Source organism: Nymphalis io, chromosome 28, assembly GCF_905147045.1.
Source record: "Nymphalis io chromosome 28, ilAglIoxx1.1, whole genome shotgun sequence".
Lineage (NCBI taxonomy): Eukaryota > Metazoa > Arthropoda > Insecta > Lepidoptera > Nymphalidae > Nymphalis > Nymphalis io.
The window spans coordinates 3,966,581-3,973,143 of record NC_065915.1 but is presented as its reverse complement, the minus strand read 5'-3'; positions in this window follow the sequence as shown (position 1 = coordinate 3,973,143).

Below are 6,563 nucleotides of genomic sequence, written 5' to 3'. Positions count from 1 at the left end.
CAATAGTGACTGAGACTATTCAAATCAGAAAATCACAATACCAAGTACTGATGTTTTGCGGTAGAATATCTGATGACTGGGTGGTACTTGCCCAGACGAGCTTGCACAAAGCCCTACCACCAGCCTTACCAGTTTACGTTTACGTTACATATATTATTTGTATATTATTAACTTAAATGTTATTTCATATTCTTATTTATATTGTATTAAATGTAGATTTTAAGGTGAGGTGTTAGGGGAGGTGTTAGGTATCCTATATCCTTTGCTGTACGTTTGATATCAGCAAAACTTTATAGTGTTCGGTTGAATAGGTAACACGTGAAATAAAAATACGAATAACACTCAATTCGCATTTATCATATTAGTATAAGATAAACCACAATAAATTAACCGAAACTATTGTAACCATAAACACTTAACTAAGCTTTTTTTAATTGACAGTATAATAAATAATTGAATACTTTTGTTATCATAACAATACAAATACAAATTATATAAATAATAATATCCTGGCACATCTTTCACACACAGCCATCTGATCCAAAATTAAGCTTGCACATAGCTTGTTCTATGAAAACCAGGCAACTGATATACTACATATACTACTTTTCTTTTGTAAATACATACATACATGTAGATAATTACACCAAGACTTAGGACAAACAGACATTTTCATGCACAGAAATGTCTGTTCTGGGTGAGAATCGAACCCACAACCTTCGGCGTGAAAGCCAAGTATCTACCAACCACGCCAACCGGTTTGTCAAATTATTAAAAAAAATAATAATAATTGTAAAGCCTCACATCAAAAACAAAATATGGCATCATTTAATGCACAGATAAGTAATGGACCGAGGATGCTACTAGATTTTTATGTCGATTTATAAAACAACAAAAAAATAAATATTTCATATTAAAACCAAAGCTTGCACAGCCCTGCCGGCGCCAGAGAGAGGCGTCTATCCGCGAGAGCGACTCGAAAGCTGCTGGTTTTACTTTTTAAAACTCAAAATGAGATCATTCTAACTTCCGATCTAGATTTGTAGATTAGGACACAATTATCGACATGGTAATGACCAAACCCGTTTTTGAGAATTCAAACGTATGAGAATATTAGAGTTTGCGGTATTGTATACTTTTATTTATTGTATTAAGTGGGCAATCTGATTGTAATTGGTCACCACCGTCTATAAGCGTTAATACGCGACCAAACTTGGGGACTAAGATGTTATGTCCCTTATTCCCTTGTGTCCGTAGGATAGCCTACCAGCCCAAACCAGGGATTGAGTCCAGGACTCAAGCTGTGCAGCCAGATAAGGTCGAGCCATCGAGATCAACGAGGCAGTCCATTAATATACTTCCATAACAAAGCGATTTAAGTAGTCATTCGTTGATTATTATTTGTTACATATATAAACAGTAACAGCCTGTTAATGTCCCAATGCTGGACTAAGGCCTCCTCTCCCTTTTTGAGGAGGTTTGGAGCTCATTCCAACACATATACAAACATATATAAAGTTATATCATATCTTGGAAAAATACATACAGCAGTGCTATTCTGTAAGAGCTCACTTCATTACTCACCCGTGAAACGTTGACAATCGACTTATGGTGATATACTATTTTGATGCGTAAGGTTATAATTATTATGGTCAATTTCGCATATCACTATCTGATATTTTACGACCGTTTTCTGCAATGAGTCTAGAGTTTGTTCTTATAGGATAGCCCTACAGATAACAGAAAGGAGGTGATTATTAAAATGCATTTCTAAAGTTCAATAAATCATCCTATTAATAAGCCTTTTATTTTATTATTTATTTTATTTAAAACATTTTTGACCACCACAATATGTAGTTGGAACAATAGGTGGACTTAATGCCTAAAGGTATTCTCTGCCAGTCAACCTTTAGGCTAAGCAGAAATCCGTGAAGGCGGTAATTAGTTACCAAAAATTATAATAAAAACCAAAAATATACAAACATACAAATATAACATCAACAAAATAAATACAGAGCTATAATATATACTGTATAAACATATAGAATGTGTCTAATTTCACTGAAATTCTGCAACATGTGTATTCCACCAACTCGCATTAAAGCAGCGTGGTGGAATACACTCCAAACCTCCTCTGGAGGAGGCCTTAGCCCAGCAGTAGGATATTAACAGGTTGTTACGAAAAATAGTAATAATAGTGTATTATAGATATCATAAGATGAGTCTTTTTTTTCACGCAGTGGAAACCTGCAGAAAGGTACCTAGTTCCCACTTGGGAACTGGGTTATGTGGGATTCCTACCCACTAAAACCACCGCGATGGCCGTCCTCGGCATGGATCGGAGCTTCCCGTGCTTTGCTCCGCTCGTGGCTCGGCGGAGCTCTCCTCAGGGGGCGAAGGTACGGACACGAGTCTATTTTATTCTAAACTTTTGGAATGTTGTTGCAGTTGTTGTGTGTTTAAAAAAATGTCTCTTAGTTCAGTGTGCCTCTTGGCAGAAGCCTCTTCTAACATACATTACTGTCTATCTCTAGCAACCCTCCTTCAATTTGACCCAGCTGTTAATTTGATCTCATCCTCCCATCTCTTTCAGATGACGAGCCGGTTGGTGTGGTTGGTAGATACTTGCCTTTCACGCCTAAGGCTGAGGGTACGATTCTCACCCAGACAGACATTTGTGTGCATGAACTTGTCTGTTTGTCCTGCGTCTGGGTGTAATTATCTATATAAGTTTGTATTTACAAAAGAAAAGTAGTATATGTAGTTTATCAAATGTCTGGATTCCATAGTAGAAGCTCTGCTTAATTTAGGATCAAATGGCCGGGTGTGAATAATGTTCCAGGATATTATTATTATTATTATAGATATAGGTAGCAACATTTTATTTAAACTTAAACATAGAAAACTAGCATATCTAGATGTTATTCTGCCTATGTATACAGTAATAGTCTCTGCTTCAGTTAACGGTTATAGCTTGATATTAATGTGCTACAACGCCATCTTGAGGTGAGTTACAACAATGTTGTATAAAACAAATTCAAACGGTGTCGAGCAATGGCGTAGCTATCATAGGGCAAGACGGTGCGGTGCAACAGGGGGCCCACTTTAGGGGGCAACATATTAAAGATAAATAATTGCAAAGACTTATTTATTGTAGCTTATATGACTATAAATCTACGATTTATATACTTTTTTACGTAAATAATCTCAAAAAGATTTACAAATAATCTATAATATTCTTTTTAAATATCCATTTTTATACATATACTAGTGCTAGACCAGTGGAAGAAGTTCATCAATAATTCGTATTTAAAAGAAAATAGAGCAAAAATTATACGTGATAAATTGGATGTTTTCAAATTTTCCATTAAAATCGGTTGACAAATTGGAAAAAATGTACTGAGCAGTTTTCTCTCTGTCTTATTAACATTAAAAAAACATTATATAAGTAAAAAGCCGGCTTCGAATTAAACGTCAAACCAAAACAAAGTAATACACTCCAATACTTTCTCCAACAATACTGAGATTATAAAATCGCTGTTATAATATAATATTATGCTCATTATCAATGATAACGTAACTTAGAAAGTTGCGTTTAGATATCAAACGAAGGTAAAGGCCGTTAAGATCCAAGGAAATATTTTAAGATATATACGTGACAAAGTTTATCGCGGTTTTAAATCTATTGTTATGTGTTATTTTTGTTTATCTGTATAACGGCTTAAGTATAATGCTTTTAGATATATATATATATATATATATACGCCTTTATTATAGACAACACGCGTAAATACAGAAGTACCTTATCATTAAATACAAGTTTGTACAATAAAGTGAGTTGTAAAATTAGAAAAATGCAGATTTCCTCACGATGTTTTCCTTCGCCGTAAAGCATGACATGAATTATAATCACAAATTAAGCACATGAAAATTCAGTGGAGCTTGCCCGGGATTAAACCCACGATGGATTAACCCCTATTAAGATTCACGCGTTCTTACCACTGGGCCATCTAGGCAAGATATTTACAGTTATCCATATATACATTGATAAATATACAACACACAAAACTAATGTTTAATATATAATTGTTTGTATTTATGTATGTATGTAAGCTTATAATTTAAATACCGTAACTGGTGGTAGGGTTTTGTGCAATAAAATTTTCTATACTTTCTATTATGGCAATGAGTAAGCCTGTGTAATTACAAGCACAAAGGATTTAATATCTTATATTACATGATTGATAAATGCTAACGCAAGAACTACCTAAGGAGTGGGATAACAGCATACATATTTAGCTAATCTCTTTTGTGTTTGGCCGCTGGTCAGGAGGACATCACCATCACATCCAGCACACTTGCATCCTAAACATATGTAGGTTTCCTCACGAAGTTTTCCATAAACGTGGAGCGTGAGATGAATTATAACAGAAATAATCAGTAGTGTTTTCTAAGTTCAAACTTCTCGTTTAAAATTCAATGATATATTTTTTTATAGTATAGGAAGGCGGACGAACATATAGGTCACCTGATGGTAAGTGGTCACCAACGCCCTAAGACAGTGGCATTCTAAGAAATGTCAACCATCGCTTACATAGCCACCAACCTTGGGAACTAAGATTTTATGTCCCTCGTGCCTGTAATTACACTGGCTCACTCATCCTTCAAGCCGGAACACAAAAATATCAATTACTGTTTTGCGGTAGAATATCTGATAAGTGGGTGGTACCTACCCAGACAAGCTTGCACAAAGCGCTACCACAAGTATGAGCCATCTCAGCGAATATTCTTAATTAAATGCTATCATTTTATGAATCATACTTACGTCCAATTTCATCGAAGAACTTAGACTTCTTCGTGTTAGATACGTCATTCTGTGCCCATTCCGTATCCTTTTCACTTTCACTATCATTGTCACTATGACTAATTAAATTATGTAATTCGATCGGTACCGTCGGTTTTGCGGATTTATATTTCAAATTTTTCAATTCACCATTGTCGTCCAGAATTGTTATATCTTCGTATGAATTCACGGCATCGTTATCGTTTCCGAACGTTTTGATAACGCTTTTATCAAATTTTTGCTCGTTTAAAAGTCTAATAAAGGCACTATTAAAATTCTTGTTTGCAAAATTTTTATTGTTTTGTAAATTTTCATTTACAAAACCTGTACTATCATCGGATTTAACAATATCATGCTTTATTAAAATCATTATTATCAATAATACCACATTATTTACAAATTTACCCATATTATATCAGTGAATATTATGTTTATTTATGTCAATAATCTTCGATCTTCGAATCTTAGAAAAACATCACTTTAAATAACACTTTTATCAATTCATAAACTTCACTTTTTAAGTTATTTAAAAGTTTTATAAAAATAACTATTATCAATATATGTCAAAATTCACTTTTTTTTTAATTTAACTTTTTTTTAGTACCTACTACTCAACAAAACTGTCAAAAGTCATAAATTTTAATTCGAATAATAATTTATTTTTAAATTGGCCACATTCTCCTTTATTTATAAATGTTTTTTATCACACCAAATAGTCTTGAGTCTTAAAATTCACGGTAACTCGAAAAACATAAGTTTTTTTTTAAGTTACAATTTTTTTTTATTTAGCTTTTATTATTACACTAAATTGTCAAAATTCTTAAAACTCACATCACGTTCAGTTTAAAAAGGTAGTAAATTTTATAAAAAGCGAAAGTAAACCGCTACGTTGAGACGTCGTTCTTGTGACGAAAAATCGATTCGTTTGAGACAAGTTTTGGAGAAGTGAGTTGTTTACATAACTGTTTTAAGCTTTGTCGAAATCAACCTAACGTCTATCAGTCGTTTTGATCGTCTATGAGTAATATATGTTTATGTATAAGAATAAATTATCATGTAATAATTACAAGAAACAGTAAAGTAAAAAAGTATTAATGTCCCATATCTGTCTTCCTTTGAACAGGTTTTGCTTGACGGATAATCATGTGACAGACTTTCTGATGAGATCATTCACCACAAAGGATGAAAAAAAGGACGATTCCGGTCAACGCTGGAAACTTATTAAGTACCAACATACAAGAGACAACACAAGAGATATAACATCGTAGTTCCCAAGGTAAGTGGCGCATTGACGATGTAAGTAATGGTTAATATTTCTTACAGGACTAATCTCTATTGCCCCATTTGCCCGTCTACCTACCTTTTTTCTAACCACTAGGCCATCTCGGATCTTTTGTGGTAGTAGAGTCCAACGCTAAGCGTTTGGACTCTACTACCATTTACCATCAGGTGGAGTAGTCATTTGCCCTGCCAGCGAATATAAAAAAAAATAAAAACGCGACTACGGCCAATACAGACGGGAAAAACGTTCTGCACTAGCCGCCTTCGCCTTACCGGCCCGCAAGATGCCTCTTCACGCCTCGTTTGAAGGAACTCGGGTTGTAAGAGGAGGGGAACACGTGAGCTGGTAAGGAATTCTATTTTTTGGAAGTACGACAAAGAAAGGAGTTACCAAATTTCTTTGTTCGCGATGGAATTGATGTCACAGTTAGGTGGTGAC